Below are 16,581 nucleotides of genomic sequence, written 5' to 3'. Positions count from 1 at the left end.
TTTTTAAAACTTATTATAAGAAAATATAATGACTTACAGTACCACTGTTAAGATCATTTTCGAAATCTTGAATTTTACCCAATTAGCTATGACTCCAAATTCTGACTGGAAATCAGATTCTTACCAGTTAAATGAACGGATCCCAAAATTTTCGGATTGTCTGTTTTCGAGATTCCAAATTTTCCGGATCCTACCGGCTGCGCCAATTAATTTGTAATATCTTTCTTATTGCTAATACTCGATATTACGGGATTAAATGATTTAACCCCAAAAGTTTCACAAAATAAATTAAAAGAGAGTATATTCTTAAATTAATTGAAAATAAAATATTTATTAAAAATTATTAGTAATCAAAATATAAGATACTTCTTTTATTTAATTGGAATTATCTAGAGTACTACAAATTATACCCAAAACACAACTTACTGTATTTTATTATAAATTATTAAATAATACTTTTTCAAGATTTTTATACTCAAAACTCTTGCTTTAATCTTAAAAATACTCTCAGAATTCCGATTTTTTTCTCTTCTAATTTATTCTGAAAAACTTCTTAGAACTTCTTCCTTTTTCTTAAACTTTCTTCTTGTCTTCTCTTATTTTTTTTCTATAACTATATCTCTAACTATCTCTAACTAACTTTAACTCTAACTATCTAACTCTATTTTCTATAAAATCTTTCTTTTTATAGGCCTGTGGCTCTATAGAGTAAGATGCGATCTGGCGCATCACTCTCATTACTTAATTTCCATCTAAGTAATGCCATCTTATGAAGGCCTTATTATAATTTTATAATCAATAATAACCGCGATATTACATTTCATTTCCGGCCATTTTATGGTGGAGAGCTGTTAGAAGTAATGATGTGTCCGAATTTAGTTGTCCATTACGGAAAATCTTACTTATTAATAGTTCGTCAACAATATCGTTTTATTTGCCCTTAACAGTTATGGTTTTTACTTATTGTAAAATTTATCGAGCCGCTTTAATTAAACAAAGTCATAAAAACGGGCATTAAGTTAATTTCTGATGAAACAGGAGAGCCGAAATTAACACTTAGAATTCATCGTGGTGGTTTTATTTCGGAAACTGATGCATGTAATGGCACAGAAAGACGATCGATAATTTTACAATCAAATTTGTCAAATAGTTGTGAAAATTTTGTCAAATAAATCGCTCCTTAAGCAGTAACAATAGTCATAACAATTTTAGAAGTGATCAAACGGCACACAATAAAAATATCTCAATTAGTAAAAAGTTAGCGAAATTCGCCAAGGAAAAAAAGCCGCTAAAACTTAGGAATTGTAATGGGCGTCTTTATATTTGCTGGTTACCATTTTTTATTGTTAATTATTGTCCGGTTTTTGTCAAAATTGCATATGGGAACAAGAGAGTATTTCAACGATTGCGGCTGGCTAGGTTGGATCAATTCCGGGTATTCATCCAGCGATTTATGCTTTCCGGAGCAAGATTTTCGCAGGTATTTGAATTTGAGATTATAGTGAGCAACTTTAAAAAGCAAATTCATTTAAAAAAGATATTATTAAAACAGACGTATCAGAAAATTATACGTTTGAAATTAATATATTAGAGCGATAATCGATTTAATGGAAGTATATTTAGATGACCTTTTCAGAGCAATTAAAATTTAGTTTTCTTCTTCATTAACTTTTGGAAACTTTTTCTAATATCCCCACATAAAGAAGTTTTGCTTAATATCGCAATAAATATGATATTCACGCACAGCTATTTATGATGTTAAATTATTAAAACTATAATCAACACAAATCATAAACTAGAATTTTTATCATTTATTGACAATCTTATTCTTTTTTAAAATATTAGGAATCATTTAGGTTAATTTAAGTCTATATGCGAAGCATCGAAGTGTATGTGGTGTTGTGGCATCATGGATTAATCGTAAATGGCCAAGCTTCATAGTATCCAAATTTTTATGTTAGTTAAGATACTTTACTTAAGCATGAAATATTCAAAGGTAATTATCTATAACTAGAATCCAAATAAAAGGCGAAAAATTAGTACGGTTGAAATTTGAGTAATTTTTTTTTCGAAAAGTGTTATGAACTGCTTCTAATATCTTGAATTTAAAAAAAAAAAAATTTTGAAATACGTTAAAATAATAACTGTTATCAGTTTTTGAAAGTTAATATCTCTATTAAAAGGCTCACTAATAGAGACAGATAACTCAACAGATTTTAATTGTGAGACATAAGAAAGTTAACTTCACTAATAACTCTTTCTAAGAATTTAATTTCCAATTTTTCATTTTAACAAAAAATATATAAGTGTTATTATGAACGAAGGTGAATACCATTGTTATCTAAACCAACGTTATTTTCAAAGAATGTTTATTTCTAATTTTGTGTTTTTATAGAATTGTATAAGAGCTATTAAAGACTATGTTTAACTTCATTAAATTAGCTAATATAATTTCTTCTCAAAATATTATTTTGCATTAGCAATCTTATTTTGAAATATATATAAAAGTTTTAATAAGAAAAAAGTTAACTTCATTTCAAATAAATATTCAATTTCAAAATCTATTAAAATAATAATTTTTTTATAAGTTGATTGCAATATTTTAATTTACAGAAATTTAAGTTTTTTAAATGCATATATTAACTTTTTATTAAAATAAATAGATTAACTCGAGCAATTATAATTATTATTAAAAAAAATGATAACAAATTTTAATTTAAAAAAAGGGTTGAATTTCATTGATAAATTTGCAACATACAATTTTTCAATTTATTAAAGTACTAATTTATTTAAAAAAATTATTCCGTATTCTATGTATAGAATATAGCTACACTCAAAATAATAACGAAAATTCTTTTTTAATGAATTCAAAATTCAGTTTGTTAGTTTTTTGGTGTGAATTCTGCAAATAAATATTTTTATAAAATAAAAAATTAATTGTGTTGTGACCCAGTAGTGGTTATCGTCAATTATAAATAATAATTCAATTTCTTATAACTAGTTTATTATGTAAATAATATTAATTGAACACTTTATAAGATTAGAATTAATTGAACCATTTAGGAATTGATGATTATTAAGTTTTGAACACATATATATATATATATATACATATATATATATATATATATATGAAAAAAATGAGTATATTAGCGATTTTTATTTCCTAGTTTCTTTTATTATTTTTGAATTTGTTATTTTTATTTCTTTGAATTTGCAATATTTTATTGCGAATTCGTTTTTGCAAGGGCAAGAAACTAGGTTTCTTGGCCGGCTGAGCAAGCTAATATAACACGTCCCACCGTTAAGAAAACCGTAATTACAATTATTTGGAGATATGCGTATATATATATATATATATATATGTCAAATTACAACATAAAAGTACAGTTGAGTAGAGGTTTACAAATTTTAGACAATTTTACTGACACTACCCATGTATATGTGCACATTAAAATTCCATAATTATGGACATAAATTCAAGTACGAATTTTTAATTATGAAATTATTGTGGCGTTAATGCTTCTTTGCCTACATCAATAGTCTTAGCTAACATACCGGAATTATTGACTACATCTTGGTGCGTCAAGTTCCTTGGTATTTGTCGTTAAATCAATATATTTAAATAAGTCAAATATGAGTTTAATACTACAAACTTAATTACGTACAAATCAATAATCAATTTATGATTTTTTAGGTATCAAGAGAATTTTATCACTTATTACTCATTTTAAACATAATATTCAATAAAAATCATATTTATTTTCACATATACATACGTAGTTTCATAAAATTGAAATAAGTGCAATATAATTAGTCAGAATCACATGATCTTTTTCTTTTCGGTGCCTTGGAGGGAATATAGATTCTGGGTTTTTGGATTTTTTGGTCTATTATCCTTATTTTATTTGAAGATTAACATAGATTATAAGGATGATAACTATAGTAAAATAAAAGGTATTAGAAGAATGTAAAGAGATCTATACTGATCAGTTGAATTGTTGGTTTTTAAGAGATCGTCACTAAATTTATTAATATAATTTTGTTGTAACTTCAACTCATTACTCAATTGTCGGAAATAATTAAGATCAAGGGTTTTAAGGGTTCAAAGATTTTGACAGGTTTAATTGATATTGGATAAGTTTAGAGTAATCATTTTGTTCATATCAATGTTCAAGTTGGGATAGTGATCTCGGAATATTCGTTATCGTTATAGCACGCTTCAATTGTTGACAGGGCAGTTCTAATATTATACAATTTGTCTCAAAAGTGATAATTCCTGTATTTTCTAATATTTCAGGGAAAGATGTATTGATTGTACATATTACGGTTAGTCTTGTTGGTTTTGGGACTAGAAATAACCATTTGTTACGATTTTCTAATTGATGCCAAACTTCCTTTTCTGATTTTAAAATTGTTGCACGGCAATTATTAGGAAATTCATAAACGGAATTCATGATTCAATTCGCATTTGGTTCGATTTGTGAGTTCATAAGAATGTTGTTTAACTCACAAATATACTCATTTTTGTCTTAATAATTTGCAAGAGTCTCAGGTCATTCAAGTCGCTATCTAGTCCTTTCAATTTGCAGTACGTCATAAACTGTGACTCAGGTTGTTATAAGAGTAGCCTTTATCAGTTTTGATTGGTAGCGGGTAAAGTTTAAATAACTGGAAAGCTATAGCGTTAACTAACGGAATCGAGATAGTAAAAATAATTTTATCTTTTACGAAAAATGATTGTATTTTGACTTTTGAGAAGTGTTGGTATATAATCAATTTTCAATTCAATTGGGAAGGTCATTCCGCTGGAGAGATCGTTAAAAGATTGAGTAAGTTCGTTTAATAATTGATATGGTGTCACAATAATTGGGTGATATATTTCCTTTAATAAATAGGATTGCTTGGGTCAATTGGTCAATCTCATGTTCTAAATTAGAAAGCTCGGTGGTGAAACCTTGTAGTTTCAAACTAAATAAATAGATTTGTTGTGTTTTATTAAATTCTAATTGCCGATTGGACATTTGACTCATGAGTTTATTGATCTGGTCAGATGCAGTAGTTAATGAGTTATTCTCGAGTAATAAAGACTTGACATTAATCGTGCTTGATTTTCTAACAATAACGTGTTTTTAATTTGTTGGTTGTGTATTTGTGAAATTTGGGATTCATAGAATTTTGCATCTTCTGAATCTAGGGTTCCGATTGTGAACTTCAAAATTTTCCCTCCTAGGTCTATTAAAGACCATTTAGATACCTTATGGTGCAGCAGATTTACAACAGAATCAAACTTTTCTCTTATAAAAGCGGTCGACTTAATGTGAGTTAATTTGATTATATCAGGATATTCGGTTAAATATTGGTAGTTACTTCGAATAAATTGTTCAAAATTTTTTTCTACCTTGAGTACGGAGTCTCTTTGTTCGTAGATGCGTGATGTTTTACAAAATTTACAAGTCTCCAATGAGATTCGGCATAATGAACGTTTCCAATCCTCTCAAAGAATATTTCAGGAGATTTTGAGAATTGTTCGATGTGATAGGGTGCTTTTATTTGTGATGATGTGGTTAATTGTAGCAGTATTGTTCTGTAATATAATTAGTTAGTTGCTAATTTAAGACGATTTGAATGAATTTTAAGGATTCTTTTTTTTGAAATTTGTAAAACGTAGTTAACTGGGCTTTCTTGTTTTATAATTTCATAGGACCGGTTAAACTGGAGATAATTTCTTTGATCTGTGTGGTCTTGACTGATCGTTAGTGAGATATACAAGATCTCCAACCTTAAATGTTACGGGTTGAGATTTTTTATCGTATATCTCTTTAGTTTCTTCTTTTCTTTTTCAAAAGGTTTTTACGAGCTTGAGAAAATTTTGGTTTATTCTAAATTTTAAATCAGCTACGTAATCAACGTATGTATAAGTAAAGTTTGGTTCGTTGTAAAATTGAAGGTAGATGTGGCTTTTGTCCAAACATTAACTCAAACGGTGTATATTTTGTTGACGTGTGATAAGACGTGTTTATAGGAGAACATACATAATCTACCCATTGATCCCATCAGTTTGGTTTTCGTTAATATAATGACGCAAATATCCAGCTATTGTAGCATGACTTTTTTTCCAACGCTCCGTTACTTTGAGGATTATACGCTGAACAAAATTGATGTTTAACCTTAATATGATCTCTGGAATCCCGAATTTTGTGAAAATGTTCTTTACTAGAATTTTGGCGACTGTTTGCGCTTGATGGTCTGGTGTAGGGATCGCAAAAGAATACTTGGAGATCGTCTTAAGCACTTAATAAAAATCGGTTTCCGGCTTCGGTTATAGGCAAAGGTCCTACAATATCAATAAAAAATTTTTCCATTGCTTTAGCTGATGTCGTTGTCATTCCATCGGAGCTCTCTCCTTTCCGTATGCTCGTTTATTTAGCTGACAAGATTGACACGATTCAATGAATCGGATTACGTCATTTTTCATTCCTTGCTATTTTAAATTTTTGTTTGATTCTTTGTAGGGTTTGTTGTTACTCCGGTGTGACTGTACATAGGATCTGACAAGGGAACATCCCCAACTGTGTCACGCCGATTTTTTTCTAATATGGCTCATTGAAAGAGCATATCTTCAAATAAATAGGGTGTTGTCAGTTTTTGCCCTAATGACCCCAGTTCGGAGGAATTGACCCCAAAATTGAACCTTGTCAAAACATAAAATGTATTCTAGTTTCAAATAAAAGAAGTATCCAAAAAAACTTTTTGAATAAAAGTTATAGACCTAAGTTGTGTTTATTAATAACAAAAAATATTTTCAGGGGTGATTCGTTACTTGTAATTATCAAAAAACCCCTTAAAATTAAGGTTTTTTGCATGTAATTTGCGTATAATACCCATTTTTAAACATTTTTTTACTAGAAAAACTTCTCTTAATATCAAATAAACGAACTTAACTTTTTTTTTATTCTCGAAAATAGGGGTGAGTTTTTGAAATTTAACGTTTTTTTGATTTTATTGTAAAATAGTGGTTTTTTAATACTTTTTTTCATTATTTAGGATCTAGATAGCTTATAAAAACATGTAATTCATTTTAGGGTTGGGGGTGAAATTTTTTAAAGATTAAAAAAAAATTTTAAAAATTTTTTTACTTAAGTTGAAAAATTCAGTAAGTGACAAAATGTTTTTTATAAATATATTTTTGTAGTTTATATTTTGGGTATTAATATTGTTTTTTAATCTTTGTATGAAAAAGGCTAACTGTTTTTAATCGAAGATATGTGTTTCTAAATAGTTAGTTGTTTAGCTTTTTAACTTTGAGCTTTTGGTTTTTTAATTTGTTAATGAGTTAACTTTGATAAATTAATTTGTGTCATTGGAAAATAAATAAAATAAAATAAATTGTTTATTGTGAATTGCTTATGTTAGAAAACCCCAAATTACTCCCTTTACAAATTAGAGAAAAACTAATTAAAATTCCATTAGGGATTTAAATGAGTTTAATTTAGAAATTTGGGAATTTTCCTATCAAAACGTTCGAATTTTATGACTATATTTGTTTGTTTTTTTGAACGTTTAAAAAGTCCCAATTCGTATAAAAGGGACTGGATTTTCTTTTTTCAAGTAAAAGTATGTTATATAGAAAACGAATGTCTTCTTATGAAAAATCCGTTTTTTAATATATAAAAAAAAAACAAAATTTCTTAATTTCACTTATTAATTTAAGTGCCGAAACAACATAATTAACTTACAATCTTTGACTCATAATCAATTTAGTGCTCCTAGATATATAGATATGTTTAAATATGCATCGTATCAAAGCGGATATATTCAAAATCATGGAAATCATTTCTTAACACCAACCGATTTGAGCTTTAAGTCTCTTCAAAACACAGTTTGTGATGTATGTGGAAAAGTGGGATTTATAGTATGTGGTTGGTGTAATAAAACTTTATGTTTCAATAATTTTTTTAATAAATATCATTATCATGACCAAGATAATTAAAACTTAAGATATGATTTTAATTTTATATTTCATAATCTTTAAAATTAAATTTTATAAATTTAATAAAATTATTTATTAATAGCAATAATAGATATAAAAATCAGACTGGTAGAAATTCTCGCTAAATAGTCGCTAATTTTATAATATTTATTGACGTTAAATACGAAATTTTTTAACTAAATTAAAAAAAATTTTTTCAATCTTTAAAAAATTTCACCCCCAACCCTAAAATGAATTACATGTTTTTATAAGCTATGTAGATCATAAATAATGAAAAAAAGTATTAAAAAACCACTATTTTACACTAAAATCAAAAAAACGTTAAATTTTAAAAACTCACCCCTATTTTCGAGAATAAAAAAAAAGTTAAGTTCGTTTATTTGTGATATTAAGAGAATGTTTTTCTAGTAAAAAATGTTTAAAAATGTGTATTATACGCAAATTACATGCAAAAAACCTTAATTTTAAGGGGTTTTTTGATAATTACAAGTAATGGAATCACCCCCTGAAAATATTTTTTTGTTATTTTAATAAACACAGTTTATGGCTATAACTTTTATTCAAAAAGTTTTTTTGGATACTTCTTCTATTCGAAACTAGAATACATTTTGTGTTTTGACACGGTCCACTTTTTGGGTCAATTCCTCCGAACTGGGGTCATAAGGGCAAAAACTGATAGTCACCCTATTTCATTTAAAGATATGCTCTTTCAAATGAGCCATATTAGAAAAAAATCGGCGTGACACAGTTGGGGATGTTCCCTTGTGAGTGCATTTCCTTAATGATTTCTTCGATATTATCTGGATTTGGAGTTATTATTTGATTTGAGTAAATTGTAACTAAAAATATCCGTATTAAAAAATACTATTTTATCATTTCGGTTATTAAGTTAAATTTAAGATTGTCATACGAATTAGAGAATTTAGGAATAAAGTTTATCCCATCCTTAAGTTAGTCGAGTTCTTAAAGTCGTTAAAGTTTTAAAAATGTTTTCTGTATTATAGTCCCAGTAATTTCTTTTACTGATAACAACATACAGAGATCTTTTGTCTAAATTCGCGTGGTAAGTATTACGATTGATAGATTTTTATCTAATGCTTCCGAAATTTCAGAATCCTTAATAAAGTCATATCCATTTTCTTTTGCTTTGAGATCGGCTGAAATAATGATTGCGATAGTATCTTTGTCGTCCATAATATTATTTGAGTTTCGTTTAAAATTATCGTTATGAATAACGGTAGAATTAAAGGTTTGTAGGAAGTTTTGAAAATCGTCATTTTGTAATTACGAGTATGATAATCTTCAAGGGGCAATATCATCTTCATCATCTGAGAGATCAGTTTCCAAATTAATATCCGAAACAGATTCTGAAATTATTGAGAACAGTGTTGGTAATTTCTTTGGTTTAGAATTAGTAAATATTTTTATCGATACATCACAATCAAGGAATATGAATGAGATAATATTTTCAATTATTTTCCGGTCTAGTTTATCGCATTTTAAGCTGATCTGGGGCAAATTAAGCTCCTTGATATCGTTAGTTAGTAGATATGATTTCAATTTCTGGATACATGAAAACAAAGTGATATAGTTTGGAGAGTCGAGATGTGTGTCTTTTACTATTAGATGGAAATATGAGTAAAGTTTCCATTGTAAGTTTTTGTATTATAATAGACCCCTTTTTAGCGAATTTCCTTTTCCGATTAAAGAATTGATTTCAGGAAATTTTTCTTTCATTTCTAAAGATATCCCTTTTGATCCAGTTAGATCACCTGCTGTTAAGTAGGCGATATTATTCTTAGTTTCAAATACAGATCCATTGTCGTTTTATATTGGTTACATATATCTTTATTAGAGAATTTGTTCATAAATTCAGTAAATACTGATTCTAAATTATCATCTCGATCACTTAATATGATACATTTTGGTGAGGTCGGTTGATTTATCAAGATAATATTTACTGTCACGGCTTAATGCATCGGCGACAAAATTTGTGTTGCCGGGTTTATAGTGAATTTCGTAGTCAAATTCTTGCAATCTTAGCCGCCATCTCAGAAGTCTTGAGACAGGGTTTTTGACGTTAAAAAGCCATATTAAAGGTCTATGGTCGGTATTAACAATCAATTTAAATTTAGATCCGTAGATGTAAGGCCGGAAGTATTCTAGAGAGTTTACGATTGCGTAGGCTTCCTTTTCTATTGTTGAATAGTTCCTTTCACTTTTAGTAAGACCCTCTACTAAAGAATGAAATGGGTGAGAATCATCTTCATCTCCTTGAGACAACACACTCCACCAATCGCATAATTACTTGCATTGGTAATACTAAAGGGTTTCGTAAAATCTGGAAAAGCGAGGAGAACGGGGTTAGTTGTTAATTTCGTTTTAAGCAATTTATATGCGAGGTCTTGTTCTTCATTCCATTTAAAAGGCTCGGTCTTTTTAAGTAATTATAAAGTGGTTGAGCAATCTCACTAAAATTTTTAATAAAACGTCGATAGTATCCAGCCATACCCATAAATTCTTGTACTTGTTTTACGCTTTTCAATCCGTTGGGCTGATAATTATTATCGCTTCTATCTTAGTAGGTGAGGGTTTGCAGCCAGATTCTGATAGGATATGTCCTAAGTATAAACTTCCTTACGAAGATATTCACATTTACTTGGTTTAAGCTTTAAATTATGTTCCTTAAGTTTCGAGAAAATTTTTCTAATTTTTGTTTGTGAATTTCTAAATTTGGAGCATACAACAACAATATCGTCCATATAGATAAAACATTCAATGCCTTGAAAACCCGAAAGAGCCGTATCCATCAGTCTTTGAAAAGTGGCAGGTGCGTTCTTCAAGCCGAACGGCATGCGATTGAATTCATAGTGACCAAATGGTGTGGAAAAGGCTGTTTTTGGTTTATCTTCTGGATTCATTGTATTTGATGAAAACCCGAATCAAGATCTAACGTTGAAAAATAACGAGCTTTCCAAGCTGGTCTAATATTTCGTAAATAGTTGGCAAGGGATAACTATCTCCTATTGTGATATCATTCAACCCTCTATAATCGATCACAACTCTCCATTCAGGTTTTCCATCCTTTCCAGGTTTTTGGGAACTACCCAAACAGGGGAGTTCCATGGGGATGTTGATGGGGATTATTTGTTGTTTAAAAGTTGTTTTATTTGTTCATAGACTTCTGATTTTAATTTTTCCGGGTACCTATAATTCTTTACATGGATCGGCTATTGGTGGAAGTAGGAAGTTGTGCATGGTTGTAGTAGTGTAACTTAGGGTTTCCCCTTCTAAGTGAAATAGGTGTTCATACTTATAAAGTATTTGTAGAATTGACTGTAGCTCTTCGTCTTGTAGATGGTCTGGTTCGAGTGAATTTAATAAAGTTTTAAATCTTTCTCTGTTAGGTTCTGAGTGATTAGAGTTAAAGATTGTTATAGCAGGTTGAGTTAGCAAACTTTACTTCATTATCAAATGGAGTTAATTGTACCTTATGTGATAACACGGATTTTTTATTTTCGTTAATGTATATTTTTTTTAACAATAAAAATTTAATAAAAATATGCGGTGTTTCTGGTTCGGCTTCTCTCGGCTCTTCCAATTGGTTTCGGAATGGTCTTATGAACGGTTCTTCCAAATGGTTTCGTTAAATGGGTTCGACACTACACCGTAGTATTTATCGAAATAATAAATATAACAACGATAATAATGTAATAATATAATTCCCTTTTTTTGGACCACTATTTATACCTCGGTTTTTCAAATTTGCTGCATCACGGTCCCAAGTTGAGGAAAACTGTTTTTTCTTTATTTGTTTTTCCGTGTTTATTTTATAAGGTTTTTCCGTTCGGCTTGGGTACTGGGTGCTTCCTTAGGTGATGGAACCGATTCCAGTGGAAAGGAGAACTTTTCTTCTTTCCGTTGATCCCTTTTTCGCTGGGGTAGCTGCTCCTGTCATCCCATTGATCCGTTAAACAAACACAGACGTTTGTTTAAACTTTCAGCCGTTCTCAAACATGTTGGATGAGTGCCGATCGATACCGACACTCTCCATGTAGATTTTAATTCGGAAACGGCATGAGTAGATGACTCTACTCATACCGTTTTGTCGTGTAATTGTACTTCAACGGTTGGTGTATTATTACACCTCCCCCCTTATTTAAGCGACGCTACGTGTCGCTTAGCCGGTACTTGGAGTCCATTTTCCCGAATGTAATGGATGGTCGATCTATGTGGAACATCCTTAGTTTTTTTTCTTCTTTGTTTGCTCTTTATTTATTTAATTAGAATTTTTTTTTGTTTTTCTTTCTTTTATTTGTTTATTTTAATTCAGTTTTATTTAGTTTTGTGTAACTTTGTGATTTTTCAAAANTTTCCTGTGAGAAAGAAAATTTTTTTTTATTTTGTTGTTGTGTTCTTTTGGTTTCTTTTCTTTTACTAAATGGCTTATTACGTTCATAACAGAATTGGTCGTGGAGTCGACCTTCATACATGGAAACTTCGAAGGTGTGGGGATTCTTCCAGCCGCAGAGCGTATTTGCAGTTGGATGTATATCTTAGCGGTAGTTTCGTTTTATATACACCATTTTCGGGTGGAGTTGTAACTCCAACATTATGGGTGCTTCACACAAGTCCCACCTTCATTTAGATGTGCCGACGGAAGAGGGTTTGCTCGCTCTGATGGCCGGTGTACAATGGAATGAGCTGACATATCTTCTTCACAATTAAAAAATTTTTGTGTTTCCCCCTTTTTTTTTTTTTTATCGTAATAATTTTGGGTTTTTTTTTTTTTTTTTTTTTTTTTGATTTTTATATTACAGGTATTTACAGGATGATTATCAATTTAAATAGACGGTTCAAATGTTATGTTTTCCTTGTTGGAGTCAATAGCGTTTAGCTCTATGTCTCCATGACTCCTTTTTCTTTGAATTATGCATCGGCCTGCCCAATGATGGTACAAATTAGTATAGAAAAAGAGATTAGAATAAAGATGTGATGATGGTTATATTATCTGTACCGTTCGTTCTTGGAGTAATTTTATGGATACGCCCAATGTTTCTATTCTTCTAGCGTTGTACTGGCGTAGCATTCTGATTCACCATAGCTCGGGCTATCTGCTCTCTCTTTGAATGTATTACTTGTAAGATATCTGTTGTAGGCACGATTGATTGAAATTGTTCAATGAACGTTACGGGGGCAGCGTTTAATATTACTCCGGTGGTGCTTGCCCGGCACGTATTATTCAGAACTATAGTTCCCGTTTCATTAATCCATGTTTAACGGTCTTGTGGAGCAAACCATTTTAATGACAGTAGGTTTGGGTGTTACATATAGCCATGTGTTAAATAATGTAGTTTCGTCCATAGTTCATTCTCTTGATACTATTCGTATATCACACCACCAGGCCATTCGATGGGTCTCCTAACAATTCAACTTCACAAGAGCGTTGTGACAATTGATGAATTAATGGTTCTGTTAGTTGGCAGATGAATAATCTGGGTGTATCGTTTTACAATGTTCATTCCGGTGTTCATAGCGTATAAGGCGTTGTATTCGTTATGATTAAATATTTCATTCTTGGTTTTACGTAAATATAGGATCATTATCGAATTTTAATGGGTACGGTATTAATTGTAGATGTTGTAGACTTCATTATCGTCAATGGATTTATTTATAATAAACACGAGTAGTTCATCCATACGAAACATTTTATATCAGCAATGTCATGATACCATCTATATTTTGTTCTACCATGTATCTGGAAAATTTTCATGTTTGGTAGAGTTCGTGGTGGCGATGATCAACTCTGATAACAAGTGCCTAGGATTGATAAGCTCGGGTGAATGATGTTTTGTTTGGCGAATAGTAGGGCATTGATGATTGTTTGTAAACTTTTGTTGGATATCTAAACCCTCAGAATATTGGCTATGCAATCGCTGTTGTATCTTTAAAATTTCCATCTGTGTTCGTTGTTTTTTTATTTCACTGATTAGTGATGTGGTCATCATACATCCATTTGGCCTGCTCTTTCGCATTTCTTGGGTCTTATTTGATTTTACTATGTCTTCTTTCTACGACACTTAGTCTCCCGGGTACTCTTCCCGATGTTGCTTTTGAATTCGTAGTTTTTATAGCCTTTGTATATTCCAATATATCGTCCTCATTTATCAGCCCATGGATCACTCGTACAGCATTCTGGACCATTTGAACCAACCTCTTTTCCTGCGTTTTACCCAGTAAAGTTTTAAATTATCATATTCTTCTTGAATTCTTTCAAGAAATCGTTTAGATTGTTGACTCTGGGCAGTGTATTTTTCGCACACTCCCTCGATTTGTAGACTGCGAGGGCATATTCGTCAATTCTTGGCGTCATCTGTGTCAGATCAATGTATGTGATGACTTCGAAATTTTGTTGTTTTATATTCCTTGCCCTAGATGGTTCGTAGTAAAGGCCCACTGTGTGGTCGTATCCCATGGAGACATATTGGCTCAGAGGATAATGAACCTAAATTTTTTTTAAATATAACTCTTTCGGGTTGTTAACCCTATCTAGTGCACGGATTCCTTAACTTATTGTGCTGATCAGGGTACGTGTAACTTACATTTGACCATTTCTTTTTACATATATCTGGTTATTGTTACCAAGTGTATTATTATAGACTATCATACATTTTTATTATATATTATTTATATATATTATTATTATTGTTATTATTTTATTTTTTATTATTTATTTTATTTTTTTTTTTTTTTTTAGTATTATTATTTCTATTTATTATATATTTATATATATATATATATATATATTATATATTTATTATATATATATATATATATTTTTTATATATATTATTTTTTATTTTATTTATTTATTTATTTATTTTTTTTTATTATTATTTTTTTTTGATAACCCCTTTTTTTGTATACTGCCCTATTTTATGTATATCTCCTGTTAGTGCCTTTACAAACAAATCAAAGTTCCCTTAATGTTGCTATTCTAGTATTACATGTAATTTAGATTTTTTTTTTTATGATACAATTTGTTCGGGTTATACAATTTGATCCGTTGTAGTGAACCCTTAAATTTCTATTATTTTATTTTAAGGTGCAATTAGGAGGATTGTACTTCCTTAAATTTCATATGGGCCTTCATATCGCGATTTGTAATTTTCTGATTTATCATTAGAGAATATCTCGCGTTCTAGTAATACGAAATCGCCCACTTTGTATGTTACCGGTTTACTTTTCTTGTCGTAGTAGGTTTTATTCTTGGTCTTATAATTAAGTTACGATCGTGTGCTAATTCGGATTGTTTTCTTTAATTTAATTTTAACATCTAAAACGTAATCTTCCAGAGTATAAGTGCTCTCATTGGATCCATTTTACTGATGGTAGATTTGGTTTTGTTCCAAAAACTAATCATGTGGTGTCAAATTGCGTGACTGTATGTGTGTTGTGTTATACGAGAATGTCGCAAATCTACCCAGTTATCCCAAGTATTTTTGTACTTCTCGGTGTATGTTTAATATAATCTAACCGTCCTTGGTGACCCTTCCAAGCACCATTAGCTTGTGGATTGTTATGCTGTTGTGTTAATTTTACGGATTTTTTAATAAATTTCGTAATTTGGGTAAATAACTCGGACATTAAATTCGTCCCTTGATCGTGTCACAATCATCTTCGGACAACCAAACTTACAAAGAATTGTTTTACTAACACATCTGAAATTGTTTCGGCTGTATGATCAGGGATGGCATATGCCTGCGATATTACTCAAATCGTCTTGTAATGTTAATATGAATCGATTTTGTGTTCCGTATCATTTAACGGACCTTACTATGTCTAAAAATATTTTGTCAAAAGTGGCTCTGGAGGTTGTGTTATCTCCATTGTTGGAGGTTTTTCCTCCTTACTAGTTTATTGCGTTGACAACTGTCGCAATGTTTAATAAATCTTGCTACATCTCTTACAAGAGACGGCCAATCGTATTTCTCCTTGATACGGGCGCAAGTTTTATTAACACCGTGTGTCCAGCTGTCACGCTTGAATGAAATTCCTTGATGATATTCGGATCTCTTTACAGTTGGGTTTATAATTAAATTCTTATAAACATTTACTGTAATACCACTATCTTAAAAATAAACTTAATCATTTGTCGTATTTTATTCCAGGAAACTTCTCCAAATTTGTTTTCATGTACTGGAATATTAATATATTTTTCTTGTTCATTAATTATTGATTTTAATTTTCATAGAAGTCAAACCATTGGTCATATTGAGTGTCGTCCCATGAATTTTCTTTAACGAATAAATAATAAATTTTTCGTGTTCTATAAGATTTCACTTAATTTCACCAATGTTAGGAGTTCTCCGCATTCACATCATTTTTAACTCAGTCATGTGATGAAAATTTTCATCGTACCTTTGATGTAGCTCACTTAATTCCTCTAAATTGTTGGGTAAGTGGCATACTATAGGACCATCTGCGTCGAATATAGTATTGTATTCATGGTATTCGTCGTTTTCGATGACATTTCTTTTGTTAAAAGCGCGAAATCTTCGGTAGCTCAAGCTGATGTGAACTTTCGA

At 30.2% G+C, this 16,581-nt stretch overlaps 1 pseudogene; it reads left to right on the top strand.

The window, feature by feature from the left end:
* Positions 1-823: 823 nt before the first annotated feature.
* Positions 824-1,419, top strand: LOC122520374 (annotated as a pseudogene).
* The last annotated feature ends 15,162 nt before the right edge of the window (positions 1,420-16,581 follow it).

Source organism: Polistes fuscatus, unplaced genomic scaffold, assembly GCF_010416935.1.
Source record: "Polistes fuscatus isolate 324 unplaced genomic scaffold, CU_Pfus_HIC Scaffold32, whole genome shotgun sequence".
NCBI lineage: Eukaryota > Metazoa > Arthropoda > Insecta > Hymenoptera > Vespidae > Polistes > Polistes fuscatus.
The sequence above is the reverse complement of the archived record's forward strand: the minus strand, read 5'-3'. Positions and strand labels throughout refer to the sequence as shown.